At 38.0% G+C, this 19,436-nt stretch overlaps 1 protein-coding gene across 8 annotated transcripts in view; it reads right to left on the bottom strand.

Annotated features, from left to right (window-relative positions):
* ARB2A (ARB2 cotranscriptional regulator A) overlaps positions 1-19,436 on the bottom strand; it is a 271,831-nt gene that overhangs the window by 217,476 nt on the left and 34,919 nt on the right. The gene's annotated exons all lie outside the window — the stretch shown is intronic.

Raw genomic sequence — 19,436 nt, forward strand, 5'->3', positions numbered from 1 at the left:
CAAAAAGGTCCTCTCTGTCCCTCAGAAAAGGCTGCTTGCCAGTACAAAGAAATTGTAACTGTACCTGTGAATCCATCACGTGCTGCTGTGTGAATAATTATGTGCCTCAAAACTAAGGATTATAACCAATTAATATATACTCAGGGGTACAAGAAAGGCTCTCTTTGGCAAAGAAATACTTTAAAAGCATTTTTTCCATAAGCAGGACTCCTGAAACCCTCTCCCCTGCAGGTTCACTTCATGAGCTACATGGAGAGCAGATCTTTAGTCACCCTCAGCACAAGTTGCCTTGCCATTTCTATTCACTGAACAGGGGAGGGATGGGTCAAAGGTTTCTAAATAGAAGAAAAACCCTGACTGATTCCCCACTATGGGGGAGTTTAAGTCTCTTGTCTCCATGTAGAAATAAAATTGAAATTTTAGACCTGAAACAAAAGGAATTATTTCAAAGAGCAACCAAAAAAATCAACCTAGTCGCAACAAAAGACTTGCCGTCTCAAATGTAACAAAGTTGTTCACACTTCAAAGGCTTGCCTAATATCTAGGGAAATTTTTTTTCACCCTGATATATTCTAAGAAAAATGGAGATGCCGATGTAAGAACTTTCTAACTATTATTAATTTGGGAATTAAGCTGAGGAACAAACTAAAGCGCTTTGTCCATATGGGGCTGTAAAAACAGTTCGGAAGTAACTGCCTGGATTTCACTGGCTACAGGAGTTAAAAAAAAAAAGAAAAGGAAAAAAAAGGCAAATTAAAGAGGAAAAAAAGTGCTCATTAAGAGCCTCAAATGGTGCTTGCCTTCCCTTTAAAGCTTGGGGAACTACGTTTAAATTCCAGACAGGACAAGATCTAAGTCCCAAAATATTAATCCAAGAATATCTGGGTACAAACCCAGCTGGTATTCTTTAGTCCAACCCCTCAAGGCCACAATTACAGCCATCTGAACCCACAGCATATTAAGCCACAACAGAAACATCGCTGTAACAAAGCTCTCAAGTGATGGCATCTTAACAACACGCTATGAACTGAGCAAGTAGGAGCCAGGGTACCATAAACTTCAACTTTAATTTTCCAAATGCACAATTACCAAATAAAGTTTCAATGAAGTCCAAAAGTTTTCATTATGTACATGTGAGCAAACACAATATGTAAACGTTTGGAACACATTTGAACAAATTAGAGGTACTGATGAAACCTAACTAAAAATGTTGGTGCGTGCCCCTCCCTTACTTTCACAAAACCCCAAAATCTTTATTAGGATTATGTGAATTCTTTGCTACCCTGCTCAAATATGTTTATTGACAGAATTACATTCAAAAAACTTTATGGTTTTAAAGAAAACCAGTCTTACTGAACATTACTATCTACAGGGAAACTGCATTTGGAGAAGGAATTTAGCTGTGAGCGATGAGTTGATTTAAGACATGTTTATCCCCAAAGCAGTATGTTAGGAACATGCATACAGTGTAATTTTACCTTCAGGGCCAAACTTTTTATGGTTCACCGAAATCAACTTCAGTGTAATGCCAACAAGTAAAGCAGTTAAGTTCCTGCAGTCTCAGATGCTGATGTTGTACAGACATTAAAATGAGGATAATGATAATATGGCCTCAAACATAGAAATTTTATTTTTCACTCTAAAGCCAGGCATCTACCAACCATCAAAAACACTAAAAGAACACTTGGAAGAGAAAAAAATTGCTATGAAGAAAATATATTTTAGACACCACTTGCAAAAAAATCTACCCTTTTCTGCAGCTATGTGTTTGTATCTATTTCTGCTATTCTCTCTCATCTATTTAGACTGTGATATCTTCAGGGCAGAAGTAAACCTTTACTCATTTTTTCCACAGCCTGGCTCAATGGGGCTCTGATCCTAACTGGCTTTTTATGCACTACTCTAATATAATAAATAGTGGTATCAGCCTTAAAAATGGGACTGTTAAATCAGTAGAGCACTCTGGTATAGCTAAGACTTAACCTAATGAACACTTTTAATAAGAGTAAACAAGAAAAGAGGTATAGTAGGTTGGAATCTTGGATGCAAAATGTGAAATGATGATCCTCAGGCAGCTCAGCACCTGGATGGTCTCCACGGCCCAGACAGACTTGAGGAAAAACCGCCGTAAACTGTCCCAGTATTTATAAGACCACAAGAGGGTTTTTTTGGCAGCAGCAGATGAACAAGTTCAGCGATATCCTAGCAGTGGCCAGTACGCTGTCAGCTTTAAAGGGTGGAAGGTGATACACGAGATTTCTTGAAGTAGCATCAAAGCCCAAAATTTCCCAGACTTGAAAACATCATCATAATGGCCAGGTTTTCTGCACTTAGCATGGATGTGCCTGGAAAATCTAGCAAAATCCTGTCCTACCTAGGAATATGGCTACAAGTACTGAAAATGCTACAAACCCGACATTGCTTTGGGAATTTTACTCTTTTAATTACTTCTTGTGATTTTATGGCTGATATGTAATTTTGAAAAATTAACTTTTAACATATCTTTTCTATAGGCATTAAAAAGAAAAGGGAACTGTGCTATATTATTTATATAGCACTAGTTGGACTTACTATTACAAATCTATACAATTTAAATAGACATAACTTCTTTAAGTAGTAGTATTAGCTTGTGTATGCTTGTATGCTGGTATTTTACCTTTAAGACCTGAAAACTGTTGTAGGATGTTGAAAAGTGTCTTGTGGCTTTTTGCATGAGAAGGTGAGTATGGTTACACACTATGAACTCTCCTGGACTGATCATCGGTCATACGGTTGCTCATTACTGCAGGTACTTAGTGACAGAAGCTGTCCAATCCAGTCCAGTGTTGTTAACACATCTGGAACTATCAAGCAATAAATTGTCCAGTACAAGCCATTCTCAAGGCAAACTGTAACACTTGCTAGAGAGCCCTACTCACGTTATTCGTACTAACCTGGGATATTTATGCTTTTTCTAAGGCTCTTGCAACTCATAACGTGGGCCAACACCATAAGCAGTATGCTGCATTGTAATTCAAGGTAATAAGGGTGCTGGTGAGCAGGCAGCACTACGTCTGAGATGGGAAAGCAAAAAGAACCAATAGTCAGCCTTGCCCAAAATGTGTGAAATTAATTGCCTGATGAATAGAGGAAAAAATGGTAGCTCTGTACTACTTGTATGAGACACTGGGAACTTGAACTCCATTTTACAGTATCTCTGCTCTTGATTCACTTCCAAGTGCAGTCTATCAGGAAAACACATCCCAAATAGGGTAAGCATCTGAACTAAGGACTATCAAGGTGTTCTTATTGCCTGCTCTGAGAACTGGGGGGAAAAAAACAAACACAAAACCAAAAGAATTCCATGCCTCTCATCACCTATTCTGATAGCAAGGGAGAAATCCTTTCCAACCACAAAAAGTTACACAGCCTAACACTTTCACCCCGCAAAAGGTTGTATTCAAACTGTGGGACAGGAGAAACCCAGCACAAAGTGGTCCTCTTTGGAAAGGACCTAAATGGCTTATACTTGAACTTGCTCTCAATGAGCTGAGGAGCTACTGTCCTGCTTTCCGTAAGCCTGAGAATCTTCCGCCCTAAATGAAGTCACAGCTTTTCTTACTTTTGTTGGACTAGAAAAATTCCCAGAATGAAGGCAGGCTGATGAGAGCAGGGACCACCACAGCTGAGTGAAACCCATCCTGAACAGTAAAAAGAGTGGATTATCCTGAGCATATTAAAAACACCAGTACCTAATCTCTGCTACCATTTCCTTGTTACAGTTTTCCTTCATCTACTGTGGACAAGGTTGAGAGCAGTAATACATATGGTTCAGGACAGGAACCAAACTTCAGTGCTCACAACTGCCCTTCTGAGGTGCTTAAAACAGTTGGTCTTCTGACTTACATTGGATGTAACAGTGTGAATACCTCCAGAATTACCTTTTCAAAGTGCTAGTCTGCCCCAAATATGACATCTGCAAAGTTCAGTAGTCTTATGGATAATTGGGGGATAGATCTATGTCATGAACAGTGATCCTTCATATGGATTGAGAACATAATCTATTTTAATTACAGAGAAATTAAATTTGATGACTTGGATGGACAGCAAGAAGGATGCAGACAGAGAATACCACAGAAAGAAAAGAGAAACACGTTATCTTATAACAGAGCTGAGATTTTACCCTTGCACTGCTAAATATTCTGCACAATGGTGGCCAAGACTATAATGCTGCATGCAGTCTACAGAGCAAAACAAACTCCAGGTGGAAATACAGTTCCGGTACAGAAAACTCTAGTACACATTAATTGGTAAGGCCCTGGCTTCAATGATGTGTGTTCTTTTAAGATTATATTGTTCATATAGAGGACTTTCTTCAGGACTGTTTTCAGTTACCTAAAAGCATTGAAAAATTCTGTTAGCAGCGTAATTTGTAAAATCTTCGCAATACACCATCCCAAAGCTACGCGATCAAAAGATTGATAGCTGCATACAACTATGTGATAAGAGAAATTAAAGACTAAGAGCCACTGAGACCAACACATTTAAAGTTACAAAGATCCTGAAGGTACCGAAGCTTAAACATGATTGTAAGTGGAGAGAAATACCAAAGAGACTCTTCAATGCACTAAGTATCAGAGGTCTTTAAACAGCAAAAGTCTGGAAAAGAGACAACCAAAAGCATGCCCACAAAGCAGTAAGGCAACTCCAGAATAACTCAGTGTAAAATAATACACCCCTATTTTAAGCCTGTAAGAAACTGAAGGAAGCCTTATAACTCATATCAAAAATGTCAAGAACCAGCCTGGCACACATGAGGAAGAGCAGAACTGCAGCTGAACCATTGGTGAACCTTTTCGTACAGAGATAGCCAGGTATACAGACAACAGATCACAACTCAACAACTTGTTTCATAACACCCACATCCTAATCCAGAGGAGCTGCTTCAGTACATACCACATCCAAACCCATGCTGGGACGCAGTGAAGTGCACTGAGCCTTGCTTGTTGAGCCGCCTCCCTGCTGTGCTTTACAACCCAAGTCCTCTGAATTCTCTTTCTTCCCTCTGAGTGTGCTCCCACTGTCAATACCAACCATGGGTAACTCTACCCACCACCAGACTACGTATATGAGCAGAACAGCAAACCCACTGCAGAGGGAAAAAAAGAAAAAGTAAACTACTCAAACTTGCAAAATGTTTTCTCAAGACTGAATTGTCTGCTAAAAACATATTAAAGAAATGGCATAGTCCCGTGTGATTTCTGGCCTTTCGCTTCTGAACCGGCACCTATCGGTAGTCACTGGAAATCATTACCACGCAACGAATGTTCATGGATTCACAACAGATGTGAGGAACCCTTCGGTTAGCGCAAACCACAAAATCTCTTTGAAGACACTCAAACGCCACATGTCCCTCTCTTCTCCCATATGTGCGTCCCTCATGACCAAAACGCCAACAACCCTGTCAAATGGTTGGTGTATGGTTAACACATGATAAAGAATAAAGCACTTGTGACATGACAAAGGATAAAGCGCATGCGAGCAGTTGACATTACAACCACTCGCATGACAGAGGACGGATTATAAGACCTTGGAGAAAGGATAAGGGAGTGCAAGCTGTTAACCCAAGTTGTCCACACCATTGCCTGCTCCTACACACTTCTAGCAGATTTCTGCTAGAAACGGAGCAAATTACCGGTTAAATATATTCATCTGGTGGACCAGATCCAGCTGGATGGATCTGAGATTTCCCACATCATGTTCTTCATTCACAGCTATTCAAAACACAAACAGAACCCCATCACCACTATTACTACTCTTGTTACCACTTTTCACTACTCCAAGGACGGAATGCGAATGGAGACAGAACTACTCTCTCAAAGTTAACAGAGGCTACTTCCCATCAAGAGTGAGATGTGTTGGCAATGATACACTTAGTGGATAGAAGGCTTCTGCCTCCGAAGATGTGAACTTGTGAAACAACACTCCTTGAACACCTTATGAGATCACTTGTTTTCATTAATTTTTAAAGACAGTTCTCAAAGTACATGAAAGTGCGGAGAATAAGAGAATCTAAGGGCAATAATTTTGCTTGTAGGCTTTTATTAGGAGCCAGATTTTTTTAGAGTAATATAGACATTACATTTAAAATTAAGGAGAGTGTAGCTAATAAAACATAGGTGTGATGGCACTTTCCTTCTTGCTTGACTTCCAGGTTTTTCATAAGTCATAGAAAGGGTTAGTACATTATTAGTGTCATTAGTAGTTTATTATTATTCTATTAACCTTATGAGTTAACTACACTTTAACCCCAGTTTAATCTCCTACATAAAAACATATATTACAGAAAAAAGAAAAATATAAGGGGAAAAATTACAATTAAAAGTCCTAGTGAAAAAGACTTGCTCAGAAACCACTGAAGTCTGACCATCTCTACCTTCTACAATAACATGCTCACATATAATTTGTTATGCTTTGAGTTGAAGTAAAAAAAAGTAAGTTTTTTATTTTTCTTTAGAGAATGCAGAAACAATTCAACCTTAGGTTCACTTGTCAATTCCCATCCTGTGACAGAACTGCACTTAAAATGTGTAACAGCTGAACACTACCAGTTCGCCTGACAAATTCACATATAGACCAAAATCAACCTCATTCGCCTGTGTTCTTTTTTTCCTAAAGTACTATGTTCGACTTGACTTCGCACAGTACAGCAAGAGATTCACCATCAGCTCCCCAGACCTCTAAAATGCTTTCAACTATCAATTCAGACCTGACTTAACAAGTTACAACGTCTTGAATCTAACTTTCTCAAAAAAATGGATCTTTCACAGGCACAGAAAGGATACTACTTTCAAATAATTTAAATTCAGCCTAAGAGATCAGGCCCTCAGCACTACTAGTAGTTTCTAAGAACTTCAAGGCAGGGTACACAGGTTGGAGGTTTTATCACTAACCTTAAAAATAAACAAGTATAAACCACTAGAAGCAATGCTATTACAAGTAATGGATTTTCTTGTTTTATAACTTTTGTCTCCTCATTGGTAATAAGCACTTTAACACAAAAAGAGAAAATGAACATGAGAAGGAAACAACCCTTATACAGTAGTCTACCCACAACTTTTTCCTCTTTGCGGTCTAAGAGAAGTAACGTTCAGTGAAACAAATGCAAAATGAATTCCAACTGACTGCCCTGCGGCAAATCTCAAGTGGTGGGACTGACCCGAGGCTTGCTACTGTGGCTGCCGTAGCCTTGGTTGAATGAGCTTTATTTTGACCCTCAAGTGACAAACCTGCCAATAAGTAACAATGAGAGATGCAAAGGAACTTTTTGACATACTGCTCTTGGACACAAACTTACCTAAGAACTGGGACAAGCAAAAAAACCCCACCATCACCATGCCAGAACAAAAAATCCTAAAAGCTGAATGGACTTTCTAAAGGCTCTGTTCTTTGCAAGTTAAAAAAAAAAAAAAAGAAAGAAAAAAGAAGAAAAAAAAAGAAAAAAAATCAATGGCATTTTAAAAATCAACAAAAGACCTCACTTGGATTATAGTGTGGGAGAACAATTCATTAAGATGCAATTGACATTACCTCTAAGGGATTTCTTGCATTTTCTACTGAAAGCAATTCAATTCAATCTTAACACATGGGTGTGATATTCTGGATTTTGAGTTGACTGATCACAAATAGGATCTCAAGATCTTTTGAGAGAATTAAATGAAAAACAACAGGGATTTGTCATGAATGCAGCATATACTGTTGATGTGATTTGACCCAATGTTTTGTTACATGGTCTTTGCTGACACCTGTTGGTTTATTTTTTGTTTTTCTTTTTTCTTTTTTTCCTTTTTAAGAAAAGCATCTCTAACTTTAGAAATCACTTGACGATTATTTGGTTTCAGAAATGGCTTAATTACATAGCCCATCTTACAAGAATTCTCAATTCTTTTAAAATATGCATACATATACATATATATGTATTAGTACTAAGCAGAGGCTTCAATCAAACACCTTGCGCTAGAAGCAATTAAACATCAGCAGAAAGCATGACCTCTATCCCCAAGCTGAGATAAGAAACAAAAGGATGAAAAGGTTGCAAAACAAAGAAGGAGACTAAAAGAAGCCCAAAAGAATAACAGAGGAACAAATATAAATGAGGCTTATAAACACATTTTAATATTCCAATTCAAGAACTGAAACATAGGATTATTATCTCTAAATTTTATATTAGAGATGAGTTATGAAAAGGGATCTGGAAGAAAGACCAGTAGCAGTTTTGATTATTCCAACTATTAATGAAAAAAATGTAGTTTAGGTGGAGAGGTGGTACTATGCAGTTTTGAAAGGTTAAAAATCCATGCCAAACCCAACTGACATATCAGATTAACATAGTTAAAGCATACCAGCTTTTGTAGTCACAGACAAAAAAGCCAGTGATGTGTCAAGCATCTCATTTTGCCACCTTTGATTCCTCAGCAGAAATGACCAGATAAATATTCACAGATGGACTGAAGGCTTAATTTTATGTAAATCCAGAGCAGAACTCAAATTAACACCTTCTTTCCATAGCAAGATGTCGTAACCATTTTGCCACCGTGCTCCAGAACAGTAGTGGGTCAAAATAAATTGGATTTACATAAATTTAGCTGAAAAGGGCCATGGCGCTGACTGTTAGCAGCATTTATTTTTTTCTTTTCTGGGCACAATTAGTAGTTGACACCCGCAGGAACACAAATCACAAAAATGTTTATAGTTGCACTATTAAGTAATACCTGCACCTCTTTTTACTAGGTCAAGTAAACCAAATAGATCGTACCAGGGTCATTAACTCATCGCATACTTAAGCAGCAAACTCAGGACCCTCACTTGCTTTGAGCAACTGACAAAAGCCAGGAGTTAACTTCTAAGAGAAATGGCTAGCTTGCTTTCTGCTTTTCTAGTCTATGGTTATGATACCTAGTACTCTGAAAGAAACTTCCCCTTAAGGAGAGAAAAACCTGCCCTGAAGGCACTGTCTCTTCTGGGGGGTATCAAGCTGAAGGTTAAGAAAACACCTTGGACATTGATGAACCTTTTTCTATTCTTTTTCCTCACTGTTTCTCAGGAAAAGATTTCCTTTTTCTATTCCATGTGATTAAGCCCATCTAACCCAGCCTCGTGTTCTGCTTGCAGGCAAACTCAATGAGGGAGCAAACGACAAAAATCTCCAGGTAAGGCAAATGCCAGAACTTTCGACCAAGAAGTAGGGAAGATTGCTTCATATGTGACAAGTAAAATCCTGACACTTTCACTTTTGTATAAAATACAGGAAATCACTTAATTTAACAATGAAATAAATTATTATTTAAAATGTCTCCATTAAATCAAATTTGGAAAGGTTAATTTATGTGTTTTTTCTACTTTATTTTTAAAACAATCCTACAAGGAAGAAATATTTTTGGTAACTAAGGTTTATAAAATACACTTCATAGCCCATACTACTTCAGTGATAATAAGAGGACAGTATGTAAGGATATTGTTAGTTACTCATGAATATTTATGTTGATGATGTCCAAAAAGCATAGCAGATCCTTCCTTCCTATGAAATTAGGACTGAAAAACTAACATAGCCGATCATGCAGCATGCACATGTCCAAAGACAGCACATCAGTGTAGTACTTCTCATTAAGTTATGTGGGCACAAGTATCAGAAGAGGAAAAACAGCTAATAGTGAAGGTCTGCACACTACAATTTACTGCATTTTAATGAATTTTACCTACATACTTCATTTGGGAAGGAATCATATCTTTCGCAGTCCAATCACCAAGATACAGTCCAATTACACATAAATTGCTTAACATGACAGTGATTAAGAAGGATCACAACAATTCATTATTTTATGCAAACTTCAAATATTAGCTTGTGTCTTCGACCTTCTACTGAATACAAATATTGTGAGAAGAAAAGCCTTTTTTTTTTTTGTCAAATGGGACATTTAGCAAGCTCTAATGGAAATTTATACTTAGCATGTCCAACTAATCAAGCAGTTATTTCTAAAAAGTCTATAAAGCTACGAAACAGCCTGAGTCAGAAAATACTGTGTAAAAGCCTGTCCTGATATGCATTTTATAAACCATGTGATCAGGATTGGTTCATGTTCACGTTGGTGTTTGTCGATTTCCCAACAGAAGTCTGCATGATGGGATCCTTTGCTCTTTTGTAGGGGTGGGGCGTGTGGAAGAATAGCCAAGTTTGATTAGATGAGTGGTTCAATACAGTAGTTGTCAGCTACAAATACATCAAGTAGGAAGTGATGACAATTCCTACTGAACAATGATATCAAAATATTGCCTGAAAAGGAATATTCTTCCTAACATCCAGTTTCTGTAATTTTTATAGTATTTCATAGAAACATTAAGTAGGCAATTTTGTCACCTAGATACAGATAAAGAAAATGGACATCAACAACAGTGAGCAGCATGCTTGTGCGCAATTTATAATTATACTACAGCCACTAGCCTGCAGAGTTCTGTGCAGAGTTCTGTGTTCGGTGAAAGGGTATTATAAAATAGAAAGACACATGAAAGACATCTTAAATTCATCATATATCAGATAAAGTGAACACAGTCAAGAGAATAAAATGAAAAGGTGAGATTAGGAATCAGACAGATTTCTGCCTAAAAGCAACTTGTTCTATGACAAGAGAATTGGTACAATTGTCTCTATGCCATGAGAATAGAGCAGAGAATCTGCATGGAGGATGACCTGCCCTCCATCAAATACAAAACCATATTTATTGCTCTATACACCATGAGGTGCTGTGATCACATATTGACTGAGTGTCTTCATTGCCACTGCTATTGTCAGTCAATAATCTGGGCAATGGGCACACAGGGCAATGGGCGTTCCCCCTTTGTTCTGCTCAAGGCCTAATCCAGACAGAAAAGGCAGGAGACCAGCATGTCACCACAGAGTTTGGCAGCCAGCAGGCTGACAAGTGACAAGTTGTCACGTTACCATCTACATTTTGCCTATAATCTTGTTTCCCATGCCTCTCCCTTTCCATTTTTCTCTTCTACAAACAGAGACCAAGTTGTAAACCCAGGACCACCTTTTGGCCAGTGTTCACAAGGTGGCTCTGATCTGGTTGAGCTCCTGGGCACTTCTTCACACACAACAGCAGGTCCTGCTGCATTTGTGACCCAGGCTTGGGAAGCTGCTCTTGCAGACTGCCCTTGCACCCAGGAGAAGCGGAGCCTGCAGAGAGCAAGCAGCTACTGCAGAGGCACCAGGAGCTCCTGGCAGGACCCACAGCAATTCATGGGCCACAGCAAGGCACAGGCAGACAGCAACCTATAGCTTGCCATAAGAACCCCATTTTTGTCCCTTAACTGATGGCAGAGACCAAGCCTTTTCTTGAGTTAATGAAATGGAAGCTTTGGGTTTTTTAAACAGCAAAATGCCTCCACTGATACTGGAAACAATTACTGCTGCTCCTTTTGATAGTCAGCCAAATACTCTGTTTTTGGCTGGGTTGAGGGGAAATGAATATTGTGGCTTCTCCTGCTATTTGTGCTGCTGGCTAATGTGCCTTATTTTCCCAACACAATATTCCTAAAATTATGAGTTGTAATGAAGGATCAAGAACATATGCATTCCTGAATATTGGAAATCAGCCCAAAATTACATTACTACAATCTAAGTTAGGACCCTTTCTGTTACTGAATTTAGCCTGTCCAAAAAAATCTTTATGGAACAGTACTAAAAATGTGCATCAACCTTCACTTCCCACTTGTATTCACCTTATGATTTACTTAATTTCTGTTCACTTTACCCATATTATCTCTAGGGTTACAGGTTATTTTTATGTAAAAAAATATTAGTAGGTCATTTAATATTGCAGCCAAATGAATTCTGCTTTCTAATGTATCTGACAATATCCTCAATTGGTTTCCTGTGGAGGTGGAAAGGTAAGCCCAAGAAACTTATAAACACAAGAATATAGTGAGCATTTCACCAAAGATTCTAATTTTCTAAAAGACAGTGGAAGAAAAGATATTAAAATTCTCAGGCAGACTGTGAACTGAAATCAGATTTGTCTTACAGAAAGATCAACAAACACCATCTTACGGATTTACTTGGGAATTATCCAATCATACTGTATCTGTACAAAGAAAAATTTGTTCCAGAAGGAAATATTAATGATATATTTTATTATTTCACCATTTTAGCTTACTGATGTAGAACTGATCAAACCTGAAGCCATACACTTGCAACTCAATATGCACCTTGATCATTTCCACAACCTGATTTCAATGTATCTGCTGTGAAAATTATTTGAATTTTATCTACCTCAACCATACACATCTGGAAATATTTTTGCATACTAGGCATTGCCATGACCAAGAGCACTGAATTATGTTGACACCTCCAAGAACTGATCACACCTCTCACTTCATGATTAATCCTTATGTGGTCCCTAGCAAAGTAGTGTCCAATGCTATTTGACATTCCCAAAATACTTAAGTGAGAAGAGGTGTGACACTGTAAACTGAATAGTAGACTGAAAGCCAGGACAAATGGGAGCTCTGTTCCTGGCTGACTGCTATGGGTACAAGCTCATGTTATCAAACAAGCTGATTCCTTTTCTATTATAAATTGATCTCAAGGCACGCACTCTCTTAAAGTGCACTTTTGCCAAACACAGTGGAGTTGAGCAAGGGTATATATGCTACCAGGTAATACTTCAAGTGCATCATGACATGTGTCTTGAGAAATTGGTTGGTGGATGGCAATACGCACTCTGAAACTGAAACCTCAAATAGCAGAAGATTCTGGGAGCAGGTGGCAGGATCCCTACCGAGATCAGCACTTGACAGAACCATCTTGATATGGCAAGCAACTGTTCTTTCGTCTTTGAGTCTATGTCACGTTCTGACTGTAACAGTCTGACATTCAGTACCCTTCCTGAACAACTGGTTGAACAGTTGCGTAAGATTTGTGGTGTTCCTTCCAACGTTTTCATACAAAACTTCAGTGAATCATTACGTCTGACGGCCTTACAAAACTTGGGAACCAGCACATTTTCTCCCTTAGAAGTCAGCTTCAGACATATGAGCCTAGCCCCATCTACCATGGTCATTTCTCTCACATATCACAGGAGCAAGTTTCATCTAAGGTCTCCTGTCTACTAGGAAGCTCCACCACCGGAGTATGCAGACAGACCTCTGTAGCAACTATTCATGGTTAGGGTGTTCCCGCTTAAAGGCAGTGTGCAATTTTTCAATTGATCAGCCTGATAAAAGTTTGAAGCTGCCCATGCTTTGAGCAGGGGAGTTGACTGAGCAGGAGGTTGCACCTCCCCAGAGGTGCAACCAAAATTATTCTATGATTCTAAGATAATAACCAGTACCACCACCAAGATATCAATACCACCTTGTGCTGGTTTTGACTGGGATAGTTTATTTTCTTCATAGGAGCTGGTATGGGGCTATGTTTTGGGTTTGTGCTGGAAACAGTGTTTATAACCCAGGGCTGTTGTCCTTCCTGCTGAGCAGTGCTGACACACAGTCAAGGCCTGTTCTGCTCCTCACCCCACCCCACCAGCGAGGGGACTGGGGGGGCACAAGGAGCTGGGAGGGGACACGGCTGGGACAGCTGACCCCAACTGACCAAAAGGATATTCCATACCATAGGACATCATGCTCAGCATAGAAAGCTGGGGGAAGAAGGAGGAAGAGGGGGATGTTCGGAGTTATCTTCTAAGTCATTTGTCTTTCCAAGTCATTGTTATGTGTGATGGAGCCCTGCTTTTCTGGAGATGGTTAAACACCTGCCTGCAGGTATAAATGCATAAAAGACTTCAATCTAATTGTCCTGAACTCTAGAATGCATAATTTTTGACTGCTTGGGGAGAGTGTGCCTGCCCTCTAAAGATGAACCAATCAGGTTTCTTCACCCCTCACAAAGATCTCCCTCATAAGATACATCAAGCAGTAAATAGAAAAAAAAAGACATCACCCCTTTTCATGTTAATGGGTTTAGGCACAAGGTAAATTCTTGTAGCCCGTTACTGGGACAGTAAGAGTTATGCCAATATGGATATCTAGAACAGAAAAATACAGTCCTCAGCCATTACTGTAATAGTGCACGCCAGCATGAGCTTCACAAGTACAAGCGTGTATGGATCACAACGATCAATCTTGCCCATACATTTTATACACAGGTCAGAGAGACTTGCTGCTGTCCTTCTGCACTTGATTCGGGTAGACAGCACATGTGATATTTACTATATTTATATTTTAGTAACGCATATGATACTGATCAGTCATTTGGCTGGCAGAAACCCCCAAAAGGTGCATTCACTACACTGCCTGCTGTAACCCTCTACTTACCATCAAATATAATGACAAACCACTGTAATACTGGAAGAGGATTCATGAGTCCTGCTAGATCTTGGCCACTTATTTAAATTATATTCTGGCCATTAACTTCTTTTACACATGTTGACTTTCAGGCTAGTTGCTATCACAGAAATAGCAACGTATGTATACATATGTATACGGATGTACACACACTGAAGGAGTTCAGCTTGCATCCCTTGAGCGCTGGGTATGCTGGTATGCTATCTTCCAGTGAGCAGTTTGATTTCTGCGAAAAGCATACCCTTTCTGCCAAAAAATGCCAAATCCCTCCCTCAATGAAAGATCTATGAAGTTTTAAGCTGAACAAAAACCACAATGAACTTGTGCAACTATCAGCATTGTGTCCTGACATCTTTGACACTTCATTCTGCCTCAACAAAAACAACTTCTATCCTAGAGTTTCATCATTTCTATTTTGCTGACAGCTATTTTAGCATTATTCCCCACCTCCATTGCTACCTGCAGTTTCATACAGGTTTTTAACTAGTACACAGAACATTTGTTTTAAAACTTGGACGTTAAAAGCCTCCCTAAGTCAGCAGTAACAGAAATGTTCACTTCAAAAATGTGATGTGCATTTCCACAGCATCAGGTAAAGCAGGATTAAAAAGTTGTCTCATCAAAAATGATAAAAAAACCCATATTTTTTGAAAATTTGGGATCAACTGTACAATCAATCTTGATCCATTTAATGGCATAGAGAAAACCAAGTATCAAACCCCTGTTGATCAGGCAGTAAGAATGCTTAGCACTTTCCAATACTTGCATTTAAAAATTTCTTCTGGTGACCTGTCCAAAATTTTTTTTCTTTTGCTTGAACCTTCTGCCTTCCTACAATCTTCAGAAAGTATGAGTAATTTCCTTCTTTCATTTATATCATTACCTTCAGATGGAGCAACCGACTATAGGAACACTCCCTTTGTGCCTGTTGTACTATATCATACGAAAAAAAATGGCCTCCATTTTTAATTTAAGTTTATATTTTTTGTATTTTTCTGACTAACTTCATGGAACCAAAAGTACATACAATACCCAGAAAGGTGCCTCACCTAGAACTGCAGCTCACACTGGAGAAACACCACCTTTTCTTACATTTAGTATTTTCCCTGTCTTGCTTAAACATCATCAGGTCTACTGCATCAAAATTCTTATCGGCACATGATGAAGGTGCATGCCTAATGCATGAAAACTAATCACATCTAAAAGCAATTTCAGATTATAGAACTTAACAAAAACACTTCCAAATACATTTTATACATTCATTTGTACTTTTATGTGAAACTCACACGCATGATGACTGGGATGGATATATGTCAGCTTTTATCTTAAAAAAACCCACTTAGAATAGAGCCATATACATTGGAAATGAGGACGGAAGCTGAATCCCTGAATGTAGAAATTAAAAACAATGTATAAAACATCAATTTCAGAATTTTAACCACCCTGAGTTTTAAAACATTATTCTTTTAATTAAGCTTCCTTATTTTTTATATACTTTTTCCATCCTGTGTTATGGGGTGTCAGATCTGCAGCGAAATAAGAGAAAGTTACCATAATATCTGTATAATTTACACTGCTGGAAAGAAGGCAAAAACATATGCCCTCCCCCCAGTTAATTCAGTGAAAAGAGAAAAATTATTTGTTTTTCTCCTCAAAGATCTTTCATATCTTATCACCAACAACTTACTCAGGGTACCACTCAAGAGAGGAACTGGGTGACTGGGAAGAGTCAAGAGGTGCAACTACCCAAAAAGCACAAGAGGCAAATCTGGAAACCCTGAATGCAAGAAGGAATTGACACTATTTGTGGAGGACTACGACGCTTTGCCGAATCATTACAGACAGGACACTGCATGAGTTAAGATAGATAACTACTTACTAAGCCTCTCAAAATCCTAAGTAATCAGCCTATTGAACTGATCTTCCTTAATAGTCATAACTGCATCTAAGAGCCTCAGGCATGCTAACCGGGTATTTCTGCTGCAGCGATCAACAGAAGATAACAGATACCAAAATTCAGTTGTGATTAGTTAATGAATTGAGCAGCTGGAGCATCTTAAAGTAATTTTAGGTTGTTTGCACATACAGAAATACAACACTATTGATTTATAATTGAATTTTTTTCCTTTCAAATTATTCCTATTAAGGACTGACACAGCTGATACAGCTTTATTAAAAAATATCACTATTCTGCTGAATTTTAATAAAAATATTCCCAGAAAACCAAAATATGTAAGTCTCTTGAAGACACAGAAAGTGTTAAATTCTTTATCTCGGAGAATCTGAAAATCCTGTGAAAGAGAACTAACTCTTCCGCAGTTCTGTAACTGAAGTAAAATAAACATATTTTTAAAGTGCTGCTTGATGAAGGCAGTAATCTACATATCTCCGGTTTTCAAAAAACTCCTGCTGAAACAGTAGGAAAATACTTTGCCTTTCATAGAAACTTCTAATATCACTGATGGAAACAAGAACTGAACATTCACAAGACAAAGGTGAACCAACTGGTTGTATCACATATGCTGATTTGTATTCTGCCTAAGCACTACTTAAATATCATTTTTTCTAGTCACCTTCCAGTTGGCAGAAACCCATTTTTTTTCACCACTCCTTTAACAAAATATAAGCCAACTATATCCCACCTTAGTTCCTTGCTGTGAACTCTCTGTTGATTTTGGAGTTCCCTATTCTATTCATTGTTTTTAAGTGGGAATAAGACCAATGATAATTCAATTTTATTTTGCTGTGCAATAAATCTTGGGGTTTTTCTAATAAGAAAAAGGAGAAAGATGGGAATGGGTACGTTTAGATAAAAGGTGGATTATTTGTATTTTTAATTTCAGCTACATGAAAATGGTTGGTACAAAAGTTTATTAAGAGCTGAGAGTCTAAACTTTTGCACATAAACCCAGGATGGCAAGAATGGTTCTAATTGAACTAAAGCTGCTGAAGGTTTTATTTTTAAAAAGCTCATGATTAACTCATTGAAACACTCCCCCTACTCCAATTTTTGTCTTCTTTTTAACAATTAGTACCATTCTTTGAATTGCAGCAACTTGCAAGTGCTTTATAAACAACCATCTGCCTTATTGTATCTTCTCTGCTTTTCACTGTTTATCAATTTAAAAATGTAAAACACATTTATCAACACATTTATCAACAATGTAACAAATTCCCATCTGGGTTTATGAGATGCTCATCATTTCTTTCAAGAATCATGCTAACAATAATTATGAAACTATCTCTGAACCTTTCGAGTACTGTCATGTTACTGTGATGAACCAACCTACTGCCAATTGCTGCCTACAAACTAGAAGAGTTCACTGAAGCACATCTGACATAATCATTCCAGTAAAAAGTCTTCACAAACAGCAGATTTTGAAAGCGGATTTAGCATATGCAAATGAATATATTGCATGCAACAAAGATTCATATTTAAATTTAAATTTCCTTAGGTACTATTAAGTAGTCTTCAATCCTTGCTGTCTGTCCACCTACTTCACTCACCAAAAAGCAATGCTGCAGATAAACAGATTGTTAAAAGCTGAAATCTTTCTAAAATTCTGAAGACAGCACACATACATGATTTAGATTTTTTTTGTGCTGCCCCTACCGGCATTTTCTTTCTGTTATCAAAGGCATCGGTGCAAAAACAAGTGAAGTAAAAGGACTGGAACCTGATGGAAATGTACGATTACTCACAGCTTGGGAACTACTATTAAAGAGAAATTCAATATCCTGCCCCATTTTTAGGTGCTTTATCTAGTTTGCTTAAAGCCTTCTGCATCATGTTTCTTGTTTCACACTTATCTATCACAAATTGAAAATAATCAACTTAGTATGCAAAAAACCTGTAACCAGTAGGCATGGATTCCTAAAGAACCGCATTTATAATTGACCTTGGTGTCCAAAAAGTGATAGGTGTTATTTAAGCTCTTCCTCCACCTGGTACATTCAAAAAGTCTCTATTCCATGTGGATTCTTATCTGTCTAATAAGAAATGAGATCACGCTTTAATTTAAAGAATTTGCCCAATCTCTCTCTTCTGCTCAGCTGTCTATTTTTGTCCAAATAGACAACTCTAATTTTTGCGACATTTACTCCACTGTAAAATTTTGCTAAAGCAAAAACCTTCTGCAACATTCATTAGTAGATGGGGTACGACATGCACAGAACTAGCACTATCAAATTGCTTCCAAAGGAGACCACTCAAAATGTGATTTAACAACTTTCAAAAATAAGGATAGGGAGAATATTTCCATTGGATGCTTTCACCCTACCTTTGAAACAGGACTTAAAGTTAGGAACAGTTTGTGTTAGATTCTCAGTGAGGATTTTTACTATCCCCATGAAAGTCTACCCTTACTTAACTGTAATACAAGAGATTGAAAAAATTCAGTTTACACATGCTCAACAGACACCTGTTAAGTATTTGGCAACTAATCTCTTTCAACAGAACAACCTCTTCAACAGCCCTAGCCAAGCAAGCATCCCATGAAAGCAAATGTCCATGAACCCACCTATATATTACATCACTATCAATGTATTTTGTCCTTTCAGTAAGACAAATTTTTCCAACCACTAAATAACTAACAGCAAATACATAATAATAAGTCAAAGTACACAAACATAATTTTGCTTAATCCATGGCGTGTAGCATGTAATTTATTATATTAAAGTCTTGCTAGCCAGAAAAAATCTGGAATGTTTAGTGATAAACTGTCTGTGCAAAGAAACTGAAACTAGAGTGTAAGGATTTCTACTAATCATCTGCAAATTTTATTTGGAACTTGATCCTGCAGCCCTTATTCACAAGATCAGACCTATTGAGTTTATTCACATGAGCTTCGGCTGCAAGATTGGACCTTAAGTACTATCAGGTGCACGTGCAGCCTATCATCAGATTTTGGGTTATTCATGTAAGAAGCTACCCTTTCAAATGCAGACTACTTAATGCTTCCTTCTTCATTAACTTACATGTCCTCTTCTGCTGCTCTATGCTTTCATTTGTGCTATGTAAATAGCTTCTTTCTCTCAGTCATCCAAACAAATAA

Source organism: Mycteria americana, chromosome Z (assembly GCF_035582795.1).
Source record: "Mycteria americana isolate JAX WOST 10 ecotype Jacksonville Zoo and Gardens chromosome Z, USCA_MyAme_1.0, whole genome shotgun sequence".
Classification (NCBI taxonomy): domain Eukaryota; kingdom Metazoa; phylum Chordata; class Aves; order Ciconiiformes; family Ciconiidae; genus Mycteria; species Mycteria americana.